At 40.0% G+C, this 19118-nt stretch overlaps 1 protein-coding gene across 4 annotated transcripts in view; it reads left to right on the top strand.

The window, feature by feature from the left end:
* CDH12 (cadherin 12) overlaps positions 1-19118 on the top strand; it is a 1227746-nt gene that overhangs the window by 915586 nt on the left and 293042 nt on the right. The gene's annotated exons all lie outside the window — the stretch shown is intronic.

The following is a 19118-nucleotide window of genomic DNA, read 5'->3' as shown; positions in this document are numbered from 1 at the left end:
CTCTGCAAGAGTTCAGGTCCACTTTAAATACATACTGATTTGCCATAGTGCCCCTTTAAAGGATACATGATCTGAGACAAAGCTTCCTAAGGTAAGCACAGAGATATATTCGTATTGGATCAACCTACCTCTGTGCATCTAAAGTCAGAAGACAGGAAGAGCCAGGGTTGCTCTCTTCAGTGCCTCATTCACTCCCCTTTAGAGGGAGAAATGGGAAGGAGATAGGAGTATGAATATGGGTCACACACTCACTGTTCACTTGCTCTGGGATACCAGTTTACATGTGTGCCCCTGCTAAACCGCCGCTATCGCGCCGCACAACGGGGGTCCCTTACCCCCAAATCCCCTCCATCCTCGCCGGGGATCTCTTCCGCATAGAGGCAGGGCTAACCGCCACAGCCCTGCCTCACGCGTGTCTGTCAGCGCGTATCTCCGCCTTCCTTCGCTGAGAGGGGCGGGGGAGAGGCGGCGATGCGCCGCTGATAGACGGCGCTGAGAGGCAGGGCTGCAGCCGTTAGCCCGGCCCCAACAGCAGCAAAATCTACGACCAAGTTGGTCGTTAATGTTGCAGGGAGGGATTTGGGGGGTAAGGGACTCCCGTTTAGCCACGGGATAGCGGTGGTTTAGCAGGGACATATAAGCACTGAAGCGAGATTTATTCTCGCTTCAGTGTCTCTTTAAGCGAAGGGTAACTATACACCGTTTAGATGATTAGACATTCATTTTATTATCTATTACAGCACATAATTTATGAGAAAAGCTATGTGATACCAATTGACTTGATACCGCATTCTTTTCAAACAATCATTGCATCAGGATCTTTGTTTGTTTGTTTATTGAAATGCAGAGTTACATATCAGAAAGGTGAGGTGGGCTTAAATTGAACCTGAAGTGAAAGGGCATCATACTTATTTTCCTTTAACCAATACAAGTTACCTGGCATTGCTGTTGATCCTGTGCCTGTAATACCCATAGACCCTGAGCAAGCATGAACATCAGATGTTTCTTCTGACAAATTAAGCTGCAGACTAGGATAAAGACAGTACTGAGGCCAAATAAATCAGCAGGATGCCAGGTAACTGGTATTGTGTAAAGGAAAATAAATATGGCAGCCTCCATACCCCTCTCACTTCAGGTTCACATTAAAGTGCACCTGTTTTTTAACCTCCTCAGTGGTAATCCCGAGTGAGGCTCGTAACAGAAATCCGCAGCTCAGAGCAGTAATCCCGTGCCTGAGTGCATTATATGCATCTCTCTGTGGTATGTTTTTTTTTTCTTGTCTTTAGGGTCTAAAAGCTTGTGAGACAATTGCACGGCTTTTAGACCCTAAATCTGGAAATAATCATAATGCCAGGAAGGTTAAAGCATTGCTCATGGAATCAATGCAATGCCATCTTTTAATAAAAATGCTACTCCAGTTAATTAAGAGAAGATCAGCACTGCTACTGGTTGAATAGCCATAAAGACATTCACTGGTATAAGCATTCAGTGGCTTCAAATTTTAATTTATTACACTTTGTTCTTGTACGATGTTCTTTATAAGACGGAAACAAAAGTTCTTGCTTACATGAATTACGCTGCCTTTCTGCATGTTTTATTTCTCTGTCTAATGGTCATAAAACAGACACTTGCAAATTAAGTGAAAATGAATGAGTATTTATTTCCTGTCATGCTTCTATTGTGCTAATAATTAGCAGTTATTTATTTTAGGAAAGACAACCAAGCTGTGCAATTTGCATAATGGGTTCATATTTTCAAGGCTTTCATTATTATCTTATTATATGTGACAATAGAGCATATTTCATCACGCCTCATAATAATAATATAGATTTCATGCAACATGTTGTATCGGCAAGTTTCAGTACAAACACTGCCATTGATAAAAGGGATATCTAAATGGCTAATCATCTGGACTATTGTTCTATGAAGCTGGAGTAAATTACAGTTTGCAAGGCTTAGCTAAAATCACTTATTGTTGATGTAATGTGCTTAGAATAGTAACTGGTCTCTGACCTAATTAATTAAAATGACTGTTTGCCATAGGGTAAAGAAACATAATTTGTTTTGCATTTGTTATGGAAAGAAAGCGCTTTGGTTCCATAAATGATTCAGCTTGAATTAAACATATTATTTTTATGGTACTGTGTCTTAATTACTTTTAAATAATTATAGAATTGTAAAACACAGTCGTATGAAGAGATAGACGCTTGAGTAAATGGAAAATATGCCTTTCTAGGAAATTACACATTACATTGAGAGTAGGGGAAATTCAATTAGCTGAATTTTTCCCATGCAGATAAAATTGGGGGACGGGGCCGGAATACTTTGCACGTGAATAGTATAAATTGATAGAACGCAATAAAATAAATTAGAAATTAGAAAGATAAATCTATAGCATCCTATCTATGCATGTCATTTGAAGCCCCCAAAGGGACAAATCTATTTTTTATTTTTATTTTTTAGCATTGGAAATATTATATTATTTACTTTACTATGACAAATATTATATATATATATATATATATATATATATATATATATATATATATATATATGTATATATATATATATATATATATAAACTATATATTACCTTTATTTATTATTATTTTATATACATTAGATGAAAAGCAAGGGACAAAGCCAATGGAAATTTCTAGAGGAAATTTCTCTTTTCCACTGAATGTTTGTTGATTATTTTTGCATACATAATATTACGTGCAAATCTTATTTAGAAGTGAAAAAGACCATAACAATTCAGACAAGACAATCCAAAACACACAGATACTGAGCTAGTTCTGTTCATCTACAGTTGATGCTAGTAGATCCAATGCACTGCACAGCAATGTCAGTCCTAGTCTTATTTCAGTAGAAATCTCAGTAGAAATAGCCAATATGGTTATGCATGGTTCAAGATAGGACAGGAAACTGACACTGCATAGCAGTATTTAATTAGAGATATCGCGAACCTCCGATTTTTGGTTCGCGAACCTTGTTCGCGAACCTCTGCGAAAGGTTTGGTTCGCGAAAAAGTTTGCGAACCGCAATAGACTTCAATGGGGAGGCAAACTTTGAAAATTTGAAAAAATTCTATTGGCTGGAAAAATGATAGAAAACATGTTTCAAGGGCCCTCCTCCCTCCTCCCTCTAACCTCCACCCTCCTCCCTCCACCCTCCTCCCTCCACCACATTTTTTTTTTCAAAAAGACCTTGTAGTTTTTGAGAAAATCGATTTTAAAGTTACGATAGGAAAAAAGTTTGTTTCAAATGCAGTTAAACGACAGATAATGTATCAACCTATCAGTAGTGTACATTTATATATTTTATAAGAAAGAGCAGTGAATTTAATGCTGGGGTTTCCAGGTGGTGACTATGCATTGCGTAATGACCACCTGAAAAATCCTGGTGGAACTTGCAACATTTTGGTCAGGGATCACTGTACAACTGCTATATTGCAGTATAAGGACCCCTGGAAAAATGTAGCTCTGATTTGGCCCTCTTCCCCAGAGCTTTTGTCTAAACCATGGACAAAAAGGGGTCTTCCCCACCGCTGGTGCTAAGGAGGAGATGGACCTGTCGATGCCTGTGGGGGGGGGGGGGGGGTTCATGGTGGCATCTGGAAGTCCCCTATAAGAAGGGGACCCCAGATGCCCTCCCCCTCCCCAGGTGAAATTAGTATAGGGACACTGACATACTCCTTACCCATTTCCAGAAATAGTTCAAATGAAATAGAAATGCAACAAAGAGAAAAGTATTTTATTAACCCTAATTTACCATAAATTCTTGTTTCATTACTCCCATGACTGTATCATTGGGAATGATCCAACACTATATTCCCTGGATACCCAACAAATGATGGAGAGCATGGCACGCGTAGATCCCTGCTCAGAAGGCCAGCGAACAGTCCTGCACATGTCTAAACAATTCCCAGTCCTGGCCTTGCATAGGCTGAAACCTATGACACCTGATTGCACTGATTGGCTGGCAGGGGGGGGGGGAGAGAGGGAGGGTTTAAAAAAATAATGAAAAATAGGTATATTTATAAAAAAAATAAACAAATAAATATTTATAACAAAAACACTCCACGAGCAATCAAAGCCCACTAACAGAGAGCTCAGAAAAGGGGGGGGGGATCACTTGTGTGCTGAGTTGTGCATGGCCCTGCAGCGAGGCCCTAAAGCTGCAGTGGCCTATTTTGTAAAAAATGGCTTGGTCACTAATGGGGTTTAAGACCGCGGTCCTCAAGAGGGTAAAACCTCCTCCAGTGCTCTCTATTGGTCTTTTAAGAGACCAATAGTGGTGCTCATCATGAGCTCGTGATCACGAGTATCTCGTGATCTTGTGATCACGAGCAACACGTGATCTTGGCATCACAAGCTCGTGATTAGCACCACTATTTTTTGTGATCACTAGGTCATAATTGGTATTAGTAATCGGCTCTCAATCACAAATGTACTCGTGATTGCACTTGTTACCCGACTCATTACTCAGTGATCACTGGTCGGTATTCGTGATTGAAAACCTGAAAAATTTAGCAGTTATTAGCAAAGCCCCCTTACATACTAGAAACACCAAATTCGCCACATATTTAAAGAGTGGGAACAAGAGGGAAAAAAAATCAAAAAAACCTTATAGTTTTTGGGAAAATCGATTTTAAAGTTTCAAAGGAAGAAAGTATACATTTAAATGTGGTAAATACATTAACTGTCATATACTGCATTTAAATGTATACTTTTTCCTTTGAAACTTTAAAATCGATTTCCTCAAAAACTATAAGGTCTTTTCCCCATTGTTCATTTTAACATATCTGGCAAATTTGGTGTTTGTAGCATGTAAGGGGGCTTTGCTATTAACCATTAAAATCAGCGGGTGTTTAATCACGAATACCGACTCATGATTCGTGATTACATGCGGTTATTTAACTCAAAACCACACTTGAGTCGGATATCCCTTTCTACTCGTGATTGTGATCATGAGTCAATTCATAAGTGGGCGGAGTCGAATTTGTGATCACTGGAATTTGTGATTGGGGGTATCTGCAGACCAATGAGGATTCCCGTTGGTCTGTTAAGAGACCAATAGGGGAGCTGGAGGGGATTTCAAATGCTCTGGGGCTTGCTATACTTATAGGAAGTCCAGAAAATGGCAGCTGTTTCTCTCCCTGTGCCCCTCTCCAACTGTACCTATTGTCACAGAGGGCAGGATACCCAGGCAGGGTAATGTGGTTGTCCAGTCCTGTGTGACAAAAAATGCAGTACCAGGGGAGGAGTGCAGAGAGAGTGGAAACTGCTGCTGTTCTGAGCTTTGGAATCTCAAAAACAGGATTATGCAAATTTTTCGGCTCTGTTATGCATCTTGAAAACGGATTATGGTTTGATTTAGTTATTTGAGTTATTTGCATATCATTGGCCATCTCTAGCAGTCAGTAGAGACTTTAGGTCTGTGGACCGTGGACGTGAACTTCCGCAAAAGTCCATGGACCGGCGAACTCGGCGAGCCGCAATAGACTTCAATGGGCAGGCGAACTTGAAAAACTACAAACACTGTTTCTGATTCTGACCACAAAAGTGATGAAAAATATGGTCTAACCCCTGGAGCGGAGCGTGGCGGAGTGGGATACATGCCGAAAGTCCCTGGGAAAATTAAGTATTTGACAGTATTTGAGCAGGGTTATAATCCCTAGAGGGCAGAAATCACATTGAATTCCTAAATTGGAGGCATAAAGTGCTTGAAAACATCTTGTGTGTGTAGACATGGATCAGGTAGTGTAAGTAGTGTACTGCTTCACACTGACAGACCAAACTCAGAGTGTAACGCACCACAAACAGCTGTTTGTGTAGTGATGGCAGCGCTGATGCACATGATTACGAGAGTGCAGGCAATGGCAGGTTTCCAGCCCATATGATCAGGCTGAGGTAGCTCAATGACAGAACAGTGACTGTCCAGTTGATCGAATTTGGTCTGTCCACAATGAAGCAACAACCTTATTATTTTGGGTGTGCCCCCCAACACACTCATATAGGTCATTGCTTCATTGTGATACGCAAGCCCCTTCACCGCGGCAAGGTAATGATCACAAAGGGGAATTGACACATGTACATGCCTTTTGTTTTGTTGTTGCAGCCACAGTGCAGCCAGAAAAATTAGGCATGTACCTGCACCAGAAAAACTATTATTCTTTTTGTTAGCGGCAGCTGCTAGCAGTGGCCTTAAAAATTCAGGAATCCAACTGGAGCCCTGGACCCTGTTGGTGATGGCAGAGAAGGCAGTCAAGTGGCCTGCAGGCAGAGATGCTGTGTGGGGACTGACTTAGTCTTTGGGCAAGCAGCAGCGGCCGGCAGGTGGAGATGCTGTGTGGAGACTGACAGCCCTCTGGGATCCATGCGATCTATGCAATGGTATGGTAATACAGTGTGGAACTACAATTTCCAGCTAGCCTGGTTGGCAACTGTCTGTGGGCTCTGTGTGCAGTGTCACCCTCAAAGACAGCTATGCTTTAGTAAGTTAAATCACAAATGCAGTGAAAAGATATGCAATGGTATGGTAATATGATGTGGGACTAAAGATCCCAGTTAGCCTGGCTGCCAACTGTCTGTGGGCTCTAGGTATATGCAGTGTCACCCACAAAGACAGCTATGCTTTAGTTAAATCACAAATGCAGTAAAAAGGATTGCAATGGTAATACAGAGTGTGGGCCTGGCACAGTACAGCAACTAGGCCCAGCTGCGACAGGGCTGTATGTATGTTGTCTGTGGTCACACACAAAAAAAAAAAAAAAGATCAGAAAAATATTAGCTCTCAAAAGAGCTTTTTGTGGGATGCTTTCAGCAACAACATTCAGCGAGGTGCAAGCTAACAACAGCCTAACTAATGCTTTCCCTAGCTCCAATGTCTCTCCCTTCCTCTCACTACAGCAAGATTAGCAGACTGAGAACATGGCCGATGCTGCAGAGTTTTTATAGGGGGGGATCGAGGTTCCAGTGGGGAGTGCAGCCTGATTGGCTGCCATGTGTCTGCTGACTGTGATGTAGAGGGTCAAAGTTTAGTCCAATGACGAGGTATAGGAGGCGGATCGAATGCGCCATGTGTCCGCTACCCGCCACGATTGCGGGTAGCTGATATCCGCGAGAACTACCCGCCGGGAGAACCGTTTGGGCCATCTCTAGCAGTCAGTATTTTCTACCAGCCCCAGTCATGGTCCATTAACTGTGATACAACACATAAGCGCGTACGTTAAAAAGGGGCGATGGGAAAAAAGGGCGCCGGGATTTTAACGATAAACTTGGATTACGTTTAAAAATGTATTTCGTTTAAAAGTAATGTTTTTAAACGTTATAAATCATTAAATAATGTGTATTAAATCGGCAATTGTAAAAACGTTAATCTTTCGTTTAAATAATGAAACGCATAATAACGTTTAAATTTTTTTTTACTAAGTAACCCTCCCTGTACCTACCCCTAACCCCTAGACCCCCCTGTTGATGCCTAAACCTAAGACCCCCCCTGTTGGTGCCTAAGTAACCCTCCCTGTACCTACCCCTAACCCCTAGACCCCCCTGTTAGTGCCTAAACCTAAGACCCCCCTGTTGGTGCCTAAACCTAAGACCCCCCTGTTAGTGCCTAAACCTAAGACCCCCCTGTTGGTGCCTAAACCTAAGACCCCCCTGTTGGTGCCTAAACCTAAGACCCCCTGTTGGTGCCTAAACCTAAGACCCCCCTGTTGGTGCCTAAACCTAAGACCCCCCTTTTGGTGCCTAAACCTAAGACCCCCTGTTGGTGCCTAAACCTAAGACCCCCCTGTTGGTGCCTAAACCTAAGACCCCCCTGTTGGTGCCTAAACCTAAGACCCCCCTGTTATTTTTTTCGTTTAAAAATAATGTAAAAAAAAAAAAAAAAAAAAGTAATGTTTTTCGTTTAAAAATAATGTTTGGGAAAAATATTGTACTGGTTTTCGTTTAAAAATAATATTTAAACATGTATAAATCATTAAATAATGTGTAATCATGAGAAACAGTAATAAAACATTAAGTCTCCGGGCACCGCTTTTAAAACGTTAGTTTTCTCCGGCGCCCTTTTTTCCTACCGGGCGCCCATTAAACGATATTTATTATAGAAGTGAATGGCGGCGCCCGATTTGTCCACTAGCCTCAGGCGCCCGAATTTACTGTTTCCCACATAAGCCACCAAAATAACATTTGCCTGGGATGTATATAGACAGATACATCAACAAAGAAAAGCCATCCGTATGGCAAAAAGCAAATAATGAATAAAGCAAAAAAACTCTAAATAAGTATAAATGCTTTTAATAATGAGGTACAACCATAAAAACAATTAAAAACAAAGTACAGCGCATGAAGACGTTGTGTATAGACTGTAATAAGTCTAAGGGTGAACAACAATCTCACAATGACCAATACAAATAATAGTGATGAATCTAGGGCCTATTGGTAAGACAAATACAATCATAACCATCTGCACCAAGAAATCCAAATCTCATGCATGGCTGGTATCCATAAGGACCTAATGATATCGTATAGACATGTATGATGGTACAATTTGCCGCATATATGCAAGAAAGATAGATGCAGGAATCCCCAAAAAAATGTATAAATGAAATCAAAGCAGATGTCTTACCAAGAGATGCCCCAGATGCCAATCGTCTGCCGCGCTGTCCCTCACATGGCTGCGATACATGTGAGGGACAGCGCGGCAGACGATTGGCATCTGGGGCATCTCTTGGTAAGACATCTGCTTTGATTTCATTTATACATTTTTTTGGGGATTCCTGCATCTATCTTTCTTGCATATATGCGGCAAATTGTACCATCATACATGTCTATACGATATCATTAGGTCCTTATGGATACCAGCCATGCATGAGATTTGGATTTCTTGGTGCAGATGGTTATGATTGTATTTGTCTTACCAATAGGCCCTAGATTCATCACTATTATTTGTATTGGTCATTGTGAGATTGTTGTTCACCCTTAGACTTATTACAGTCTATACACAACGTCTTCATGCGCTGTACTTTGTTTTTAATTGTTTTTATGGTTATACCTTATTATTAAAAGCATTTATACTTATTTAGAGTTTTTTTGCTTTATTCATTATTTGCTGTTTGCCATACGGATTGCTGAGCAGTGTGTGTAGCCAGCTCAAAGCTACATATAAATGTCGGATAAATGTCATACAATAAAGCAATAATTTGAGTAATTAACACTACTTCTCATGCTGAAATGTAATAATGCTCTATACTACACAAAACTGACTCTTTTATCTCTAGTACATAAGTACCAGAGATGTCTTGAGAAATATGGAGCATAGGTCTAAAGGTGACAATAAACTTGTAGATGACCACCAGAACCAGATCAACCATTAGATAGATCCCTCTCAAATCTGATCAGAGAGGGATTTATTGGCTGCCCAAACACTGCACACAGACTTAGAATCAATGTCAGCATGAAATAAATTAATAATCTGTGGAACCGATATCCCCTGCCTCACCACTCCCAAGGCCTCTCCCCATCTGTCGGTGGCAGCAGTACTCTCACCTTTCTGACTGGCATGTGTACTTCTTGGTCTGGTGCTTTAACTTTATGCAGTGGGTCTCCTTCTCCCTGTGTTTCTTTTCTGTTCGTAGTCATGTGACAACATGTGACAAGCTTGTTCAAAAACTAGAGCTCCAGCGTGTATGCAATCCACTGAATCATTCAATTTGTGATGGAATTAGATTGGGCAACGTTTGTGTTACCAATTTCATAGCAGATTTGATCACAGTGGTCAAATCGACCAGTGTATGGCCTGCTTTAGACCTCAAGAACAGGACAGACAGCAAAAAGCCTATGGCAGTGTTTCTCAAACCTGTCCTCGCGACTCCTCAGCGGTGCATTTTTTGCAGGGAATCTCTCCCATGCGCAAGGTGGAGTAATTAGTGTCTCAGCTAGGTGGATTCCATGTAGCTGAGACACTAATTACCCCACCTGTGTTTAGGTGAGGTTGCCTGCAAAACATGCACTGTTGGGGAGTCACGAGGACAGGTTTGAGAAACACTAGCCTATGTTATAGCATGTCTGAACTATAGCAATTGTAGTTTAGGAGAGTTGTCCTCACAAACCTGGTTTGTGATAAAGACAACTACTATGCTGGTAGATGGAGCATATGAAATATTAGGAATCCTATAGAACTTTTCAGGTCTCCGTTAAAAGGTGTATAATGGTGGTTATGAAAAATATATAGGAAGCCAACTTCTATGGGCTATGTACTGAAAAAGGTTTGGCGAGAGTGTGCCCAATAAAGAATACAATTATTTAAATCAAATTAGTTAAAATCAAATGTAATTTCAAAAAGCACTTACCTCCTAATATATTGGTTCATACCAAGATCATTTTATTAATGAACCTTTAGACAACCAGATTGGCAGGCAGGCATAATACAGAGATTCTTAAAAAGAGCACGAGGTGAGCTCATATAATAAAAAAAAAACCTAGGCTACCTGATCTGGAGGGCTGGACGGATCAGGTAGCCACCATCCATGCCACTCTCCACCGCTCCTGTTGGCACGCACTGCCCTACTTTCACTTTCATGACCTCTGGGTCCCGACACTGGCTAATTAACAGTGCTCAGGGAGATGGGGAGCGGCAGGGGGGCACGGCCAAGGAGAGAGAGCTGCCCAATGACAGCTCTGGAAAGTCTGCAGGAATGCCCCTAGTGGGTGTTTTGTGCAGGGAATCCCTCTCCTCCCATTACACTCCGAGATAGAGACAAATATTGTCACTTATTTTGGGGGGCTATAGCACAGCCGTGGGGGGTAGAGAGCGGTGGTGGGGGGACACAGAGGAATGTCATGAGGCAGAGAACATGCCTCTGTGTTCCATCTGCCCCCCACATGCACCGCCTTGGGTTCTCTTTAAGTTACTTTTTGGCTAGCTACCGCTATGGAAATACCTTGGGACTATGGGTGGCAATGTATGGAGAGGTAGGATACTTTTTCTATGCAATTCTAAACTAAGCATGTTTTAAATCTTTTTTGCATGACTGTAGGGTTAGGTATTCCTTGGCTGTTATGCATACAGTATTAAAGCCTCCAAATAATTTTTTGTTTGCAACTACTTATTAGAGTGATAGGGCCTATATTCTTATGATGGATCTGCAATATGGAGATTCTTTGTTATTAACTGCGTTGCTAACATCTACAGGGATCTTTTCTTTATAAAAATTGAATGAAGATTAAAAAAAAAAAAAAAATGCACAGTGCTCATTAACAGTTTAGTAAAAACTTTCAAGCAATATACTGTTACAATACACAATCAAGCTTTTTCATAGGCTGTATGATATTACATGTTCTTCACATAAGAATGTGTAGTAAGTATTTATCTTTGCAGAGAATTTAAAGGTACCCTAGAACAAGCAAAGCAAGGCTTTTCAGCGCCTGCTGCGAGACCGCGCACCAACAAAGCTTAGCATGGTTATATCAATAACACTATAGTCCACACGGTGTAATTCAGGGCTTCAGCAAATGCTTGACCCCAAATTAATTTGTGCTGTCATACAGCTTACCCAGCGCGAAAAGCCCTGGCGCCAGGACGGCATGTACGTTAGAACAAGATGTATCAACATAAACTAAATTTTAATACAATATAAAGTAGACCCTAAATGACTAAACTAATTGGGCCAAACAACAACAATACTAGAATCAGCCTGTAATAGTATGTATTTACCTGAAAAAAAAATAATACTGCTATTAAACTTTGCCTAACGCAAAGGTCATAGCCACAAAAAGAAGCCTGTAAAATGTGAAGCTGATTGACAGCCCATAATTCTATTAGGAACATATAGGTTAGATCATGTCACCTAATGCTTTTTTTGTATCCAGAATTTTGTTGTTTCTTTTTACTAGATCTAACAAAGATAGAACATTTTGCGAGTTCCATGCCCTAGTTATGCATTGATGAACCGGGATCACAATACAGAGAATTATTCAGGAGAACAATGTTCTTAGTTCTACTCTTCCTCTCTGATCACCTCCTTTCTCTCCAGCCTACAAGACTTTCCTCCCCTCCTCTGGAGCACCCTCCACAACACATCTGCCACTTGCCCACACTGGAAAAAAATATTTTATTAATTTGTTCACCGCATAAGCTGCCATTGTCTTGTACTGTTACTGTAATTGTATTGTTTATATCGTATTGTTATACCTTGTATTCTGTTGAACAGCACCATGGAAGATGCTGGCACTATATAAAAATCAATAATAATAATAATAATAATAATAATAATAATAATAATAATAATAATAATAATTTTACAAGATATACTGGGAAACTACTTTTTCATAAATTTAAGAGACCAGACATACATAGGAAACATTAATGAAGTCAATAACAAATTAAATTCACTTGAGTCCAAAATGCTATAATAGAGGAGCAACACCAAAGTAAGCTAAGTTGCATTTCTGCAGAGATTTTTGATGCCCCATGAGGGTTTCTCTTGCAGAAATAGCCTTGATCATTAGTGTTTATTACTTTTTTTTTTTTTGTATTTGTGTAAATTATGTTTTCATATAAAACATTCCACCCCTTTCCAGAATAAATTGTATTCCTTTCATTCATCTATGTTCAGTCAGGACACCTATACCTGATATAAAATAGAAATGATGTGCCACACTGGTCTTTAAGACCTGGAATCAGCTGGGAACAAGTTTAGTATTTCTTATTTCTTATTCTTTTTTGCCCAGAGCACCAAATGCTTTATGTCAACTAGTCAACTGCAAATAAAAATGTACCTTTATCAGCGCATAAGTCAGAGAGACACACGATATATGCTACAGGTTATATATCTAGTCAAGTCACCATTATTTTACTCAGCAATACTAATAGCACAGTAGCATTCTTTAAAAAGACTCTGCAATTGGCATCAGATGTGTGTGTGTGGGAGGGGGGGGGAGGTAGGAGGAGGGGAGGAGTGAAAAGAATACATAACTCACAAAACCCAGAAGATGTATGAATGATTAGTGGAGCACCCCTTCAAGGATTACACTTGGTAACTAAAGCCAGTTGGGCATTATGCTTTTTTCAGTTCAGTTGACAGTGGTGTATGGTGGTATACCCAACACCCATTGAGGTATACTTGTGCAGACTTAAAAAAGAGGAACTGCCCACAGTGTGATGTTAGAACCTAGGTCCTCCTGACAGTTTCCTATCTGTGAACAGTGTTGCATTGTGGGAAATAGTGGCTGTTTCCAACTGCCGAGGAGCCAATATCTCCCTGTGCATTACACATAATGGCAGTTGGTTCTGTCTAGTTTTTTTATGTCTGCCAGTAGTAAAGATTATTACATGCAGGCTGATTATGGATCAAACAATATGAACAAATTACATGGTGAATATCAATCATTTCTTGATCTCTTTTCTATTTTTTTAACTTATCTCTTTGCAATATTTTGATTTTTCCCCCCTTTCCTCTTTAAGATAATTTTCCATTCTGATTTAAAATGGTTGAATTGAACGACTCTTGTCTATCAGCTTCAGCCTCTGATTCCAAACGGCTTTTTACTGCATATACTGTATAATGCCTCATTTGTTCAAAAGGTGGTACAGTACTGAGTGAGGTGATAATACTGCTTTAAAAGGAATCAAAAGCTTATCCATCAAAAAATGCATTCAATTTTATATCAATAAATTTGATCTTCTAATGCTTCCATTTAGCAATGTATAAGTAATATGTAATGTGAATACACTGAAAACTTGTTGTGGGTTGCTACTATAATCTAGTCCTGCAAAATACTTCTTTCTTGAAAACTTGTGTTTGATAAAATTTTGCTTGCAGCTGTTAATGGCTAATTTATTCCCATGGTAATGAACTAACTGCCAATTTAAATGTCATTGGGGCATAATCATTAAAGCCTCATTTTGTTAATGCAAAAGGAGAAAAATAAAGGCAGAAATGTGCAATGGAAACAGATAAAGGATGGTAGTGAAAAACATACTGATGTAGAATTCTCTAAAGTTACTTAGCTTCTGTAACATCTTTATTATACTACAATTATTGTATTTGACCAGGATATAATGATGTCCAAGAGAACCAAATAAAGTCTCTATTACATCATAAAAGAACTAATTTAGGAAATGTGATATATGACTTGGCCAAATGGAAAACTGACTGAGCCTTATCCAAACACAATATATTAATAAATTAGAATTGTATCAAAATATTAAATCCCTTTTTGGTTAGATAGGAATGAATGGCCCAGAATAGGAAAAAAGAAAAACAAAAAAAAACAACCCTAAAACATTAATTTTAGTTGGAGATAATTAAAACTACAACGATGACCTCAAATAGAACAGAATATTGGATTATGTGGAAGTGCCACATCAAGGCTCACATTTATTATAGTGAGGACTGCACAGTTGCCAAAATCGCAGTACTTGGCAATGAATATGCCAGTTATAGCTTAAAAAACGTTTTTGCTGTATTGATTGATCTTCTGGAATTTTTACACTTTCAGTTTTATAATGAAAGGAATAAAACAGTATACATGACCTGAAATTGCAAAGAAGTAAAACCTCATACATGCATTAGACTCAACTCGTTGGTACACCAGATCTTTAACCACTTTACCCCCGTGCGTACGGATTTCTCCACCCCTTTTTCCATCCTTTCACCCCCAGGGACGGAGAAATCTGTACTCTGCGCACTCCCGCCGCTGTCCGCGCTCCCGCTTGTAAACACGCCGCCCGCCGCTAGTAAACACGCTGCCGCCCGCTCGCCCAGAGATCAACGAACGGGAAAATCCATTCCCGTTCGTTGATCTAAGCCCCGCAATGATCTGCTGCCGCTCGGCTGAGCAGCGAGATCATTGTGAAAAAATAACAAAGTCCCAGCCTCTTTCTACTTCCTGCAAGCGTCCGGAAGGACGCTTGCAGGTCGCATGAAACAAATTGGTAATGTTGCCATCTTGTGGCCAAATAGTAAAACTACACCCTAACCATTTTTTACACACAAATAAACTTGTTTTACACGAAAAATTAACTCCTTACCTCCCACACTCCCCATTTTTTTTTTTTTTGTAATTAAAAAAAAAATAAAAAATGTACAATTTAAAAAAATACATAAATAGTTACCTTAGGGACTGAACTTTTTAAATATTTATGTCAAGAGGGTATAACACTGTTACTTTATAAACTATGGGCTTGTAATTAGGGATGGACGCAAAACTGAAAAAAATGCACCTTTATTTCCAACTAAAATATTGGCGGCAAACATTGTGATAGGGACATAATTTAAACGGTTTTATAACCGGGATAAATAGGCATATACATTTAATGGGTTTTAATTACAGTAGCATGCATTATTTAAAAACTATAAAGGCCAAAAACTGAAAAATAATAATTTTTTTCCCACATTTTTTCCTATTTTCCCATTAAAACACATTTAGAATAAAATTATTCTTGGCATAATGTCCCACCTAAAGAAAGCCTAATTGGTGGCGAAAAAAAACAAGATATAGTTCATTTCATTGCGATAAGTAATGATAAAATTATAGACGAATGAATGGAAGGAGCGCTGAAAGGTGAAAATTGCTCTGGTGGTCAGGGGGTAAAACCCCTCAGTTGGGAAGTGGTTAAAGGACAGTAAAGAATGAGAATACAATGCCCCTCCTTGCCCTTCCCAGCATAATCTACATCCATTTAATATCATGTAATTAACCTTCCTCCACTTTCTCCACTATGTTGACACATCTGTACAGCACTCAGGCCATAAACTTTAGCCATGGAGATCAAGTCCTGATCCCTACAGGTTATAGTCATTACCTTAGATGGGCCACCTGCAGCATAAGCAGTACCAGCTAAGGTGTAGAAAATATAAATAGAACTAAGTTAGAAACAATGGCAGTGTAAAGGTTTGTTGAATATTAAAAGGTGGAAATAAACAAAAAGTATGACATCACAGAGTTCTTGCTAAGGTTTGTATTGTCTCCGTTTAATGCAGGGAAGAGCAGGTTACATTTGCAAAGTCATATTTCCAGCAAGTCTCTCTGATCCTCTTTAGGAAATTTGTTTGTGGTGAATTTTGCATTTTTATGGTACAAAGTTTCAGGCTAGGTTCACGGTGGTAAATTGTATAACGCATGCGTTATAATGAGTTCAAATGTATGTGAACTGCAATGGAGACTGGACATAGACGTTAATGCAAAGAGCCTGCATGCAGCAAATTTTTCTTTGAACAGCCCCATAAAACTGAATGAGCAGTGAGTTGACAAGAAGAATTATTCTGCAGTGAAACTGACCACTGTGAACCTAGCCTTAGGCCCTGTTCACAGTGCATCAGTTGTGTTGCAAAATAATTCACTGTCTATACAATTCTATGGGCCTGTTCTTAGTACTGCATTGTAACAGGTCACGTTATTCTAACTCGCTACATGCAAGCTTGTATTAACGTTTATGTCCAGTCTCCATTGCAGTTCACACTTATTATAGCACATGCATTATGCAACTGACCACTGTAAACCTAGCCTTTAGGCTGTATTCACAGTGGCCAGTTGCATAACGCACAAGTTAAAATGAGTGTGAACTACAATGGAGATTGGGCATAAACTTGAATGCCAAGCCTGCATGCAGCAAGTTAGTATAAGGTGATCCATTAATGTGAACAGGCCCTTAGAATTGTATGGGCAGTAAGCCAACATGCAGGATTTTTCTGCAATGCAACTGAGCACTGTGAACCTAGCCAGAGGCAAGGTTCACAGTGGAATTGCATGCTGCTGTGTTGCTGCACAGCGCAGATAAAACACAATGTAAAGTAGCAAGGAATGTGGTTGCGGTGGCATGTGATGCAATGGAGGCATAACAATCAAAATTGCATCATAGATGTGTGTCATTTGTGTTGCACATTTAAGACTACAAAGCTCCACCTTTTTTAAAAACATATTTGCGTATGTGCAATGCCTGTAAAGTAGTGCGACGTGATGCAAATATTCAAACATGCCAGCGTTACCATAGACTAACATTGAGCGCTTCAACGCATATCTTTGCATAAATGCAGAGCAGGATCCGCGTTATTTATGTACTCCATTGACACTCATCGCACCGCATGCACTGTGAACGTTGCATTTACTTTTTTTTTGCTGTGCAATATTCTCAGTTAAAAAAGCTCAGTTATGATGCAATGTAACTGAACACTGTGAACTTGCCTAAGGGTAGTCATAGGTCAGGTGATGTATGGGCAGATTTGACCAAGAGGAAAATCTCTCTCTGATTGAATCTGATCGGAGAGAGACCTGTCAGATTCCCATATGCCACAGGCTAATTCCTGATCGATTTAAGCATGAAATCTCTGGAATCGTCTGTGTTCACTGCATGCGCCGCCTCGCTGCAGTGCTCTATTGTATAAATATACATGTGTGCTGTGTGCATTTATACAGTATCTTTCCTGTGTAGTGGTGCTTGTCTGTTGTCAAAATCCACCACTCTTCCATAGCCACATACACGCTGCTTGTGTGGCATGTGAAATCATACACGCAACAAACACACAAAAAGCAGCGCAGATATGGATAGTGTATGCAGCTGGGAGGTAGGGCTGGTTCCAAGCCCAAGCAAAATGGTCAGATCAAAGTTACAGTTACCTCAGCGCAAGAAAATAGGCAAATATGTCATTGGCACTCACATCCCATGACCAGTGCAGCCAGAGGATGATCAAAGCACACAGTACCTGATCCTGTAGTGACCACACCTCGAATAAAAACATGTTTAAAATGCACTATAGATGTTAACAACTTGCTGCAATCTCGACATCCAGCTGGCAGCCTGCGGCTGGATCAGCGGCAAGGCTCCGCTCAGCTAAACTGTAGACAGCCACCAGCTGGCTGGATTCCCCGGTCAGGTGATCTCCCGTACTTCCTGTTTCTGCCCACTGTTCACTCCATGGTGGTTACCTATTCTCTGTCAAGTTAGTGAAAGCCCGGCTGATGCTTCCTTTTTATTTTAGAATCCTTGGCTTTATTTGTAAGGTCAAACAAGCCATCCCAGCAGCCTTCAAATAATTTTGTTATTTCAACCCAGGCCATGTTTGTTATTTCAATCCAGGCCTTGAAGAATTTGGACCAGTTTATTGAAAAAAGGTATTTTATTCATAAAATTGACAGTGCATTTTGCGAGTGCTTGCCCGCTTTCTCAGGTCAGTGAAAAAACAGGTGCCTTAACTGCTTGGTACTACACAGCCATAGCAGTTAAGGCACCTGTTATCAGGTACAATGTAGTGCTGTAAACAGTCCAATAGCACTTCATAGGCAGTGAGCTGACATGCAGAATTATTCTGCAATGCAACTGACCACTGTGAACAGGGCCTTTTACTTTATTTTGTATGTGAGACAAGTCAGCATGCAGGTAGACAACTTTCATGGTGTTATCAGCTCTTTATAAAGTTCATAGAGCAATACCAGGTGCTTGCATTATTACAGGACAGAGATGGCAGTGACAGATTTATATAAAGAGCCTCTGGTTACCACCTGTGCCTTTCACAGTTTCAGTATTTTCCATTACTGTACCATAACATTGGGAGATATTAAAGTCACTACAAAGTGTATTTTTTTTTATCTTCCATCAATTCAATGTTTTATTTAACAATGAATGAAAGATGCGCAGTGGTTCAGCACAACATTATTGTTATATCTATTCTTTCAAAATCTCAGCTACTATAGACCTCTACATTTTATTTAACAGAATGCAAAAGCAGCGATAAGAAAGAAAATGTACCAATTATATGACCACATACCAACAGCTTTGCTATGGTAACTGACTGCAAGTATCTTAAAATAATTTAATGGTACAAAATCTACTAGTAGTAATGAGCCCGATATATGAGGCTGTGCTGTGCATAGACAGAGCATGTTAAATGGAAGCTATTCAAAATATATGCCCCCATGAGCCGCGGTTCATAGGGGTCAGTTGCATAACGTACGCATTATAAGTGCGAACTGCAATGGAGACTGGACATAGACTTGAATAAAAAGCCTGCATGCAGCGAGTTGGAGTACTGTGAGCAGGCTCATAGAATTGTATGGGCAATGAGTTGACATGCAGAATTATTCTGCAATGTAACTGAGCACAGTGAACTAGGC

This window comes from Hyperolius riggenbachi, chromosome 5 (assembly GCF_040937935.1).
Source record: "Hyperolius riggenbachi isolate aHypRig1 chromosome 5, aHypRig1.pri, whole genome shotgun sequence".
Taxonomy (NCBI): domain Eukaryota; kingdom Metazoa; phylum Chordata; class Amphibia; order Anura; family Hyperoliidae; genus Hyperolius; species Hyperolius riggenbachi.
Note: the sequence above shows the minus strand (reverse complement) of the source record. Positions and strands in the feature narration are given on the sequence as shown.